Source organism: Capra hircus, chromosome 7 (genome assembly GCF_001704415.2).
Source record: "Capra hircus breed San Clemente chromosome 7, ASM170441v1, whole genome shotgun sequence".
In the NCBI taxonomy this organism is placed as follows: domain Eukaryota; kingdom Metazoa; phylum Chordata; class Mammalia; order Artiodactyla; family Bovidae; genus Capra; species Capra hircus.
This window is the reverse complement of record NC_030814.1, coordinates 55,280,001-55,280,906: the sequence shown is the minus strand read 5'-3', so window position 1 is coordinate 55,280,906 and position 906 is coordinate 55,280,001.

Sequence of the window (906 nt, the reverse complement as noted above, 5' to 3'; positions counted from 1 at the left end):
ATCTCAAAAACGACAGGATGATCTCTGTTTATTTCCAAGGCAAACCATTCAATATCACAGTAATCCAAGTCTATGCCCAGATCAATTAATGCTGAAGAAGCTGAAGTTGAAAGGTTCTATGAAGACCTACAAGACTTTCTAGAACTAATACCCCAGAAAGATGTCCTTTTCATTATAGGGGACTGGAATGCAAAAGTAGGAAGTCAAGAGATACCTGGAGTAGCAGGCAAATTTGGCCTTGGAGTACAAAACAAAGCAGGTCAAAGGTTAACAGAGTTTTGCCAAGAGAACGCACTGGCCATAGCAAACACCCTCTTCCAGCAACATAAGAGACAACTCTACACAAGGACATCACTAGATGGTCAATATCGAAATCAGATTGATTATATTCTTTGCAGTCAAAGATGGAGAAGCTCTATACAGTCAGCAAAAACAACACTGGGAGGTGACAGGCTCAGATCATGAACTCCTTATTGCCAAATTCAGACTTAAATTGAAGAAAGTAGGGAAACCACTAGACCATTCAGGTATGACCTAAATTAAATTCCTTATGATTATACAGTGGAAGTGACAAATAGATTCAAGGGATTAGATCTGATAGACAGAGTACCTGAAGAACTATAGACGGAATTTCATGACACTGTACAGGAGGCAGTGATCAAGACCATCCCCAAGAAAAAGAAATGCAAAAAAGCAAAATGGTTGTCTGACAAGGCCTTACAAATAGCTGAGAAAAGAAGAGAAGTTAAAGACAAAGGAGAAAAGAAAAGATAAATCCATTTGAAGGAAGAGTTCCAAAGAATAGCAAGGAGAGATAAGAAAGCCTTCCTCAGTGATCAGTGCAAAGAAATAGAGGAAAGCAATAGAATGAGAAAGACTAGAGATCTCTTCAAGAAAATTAGAGAT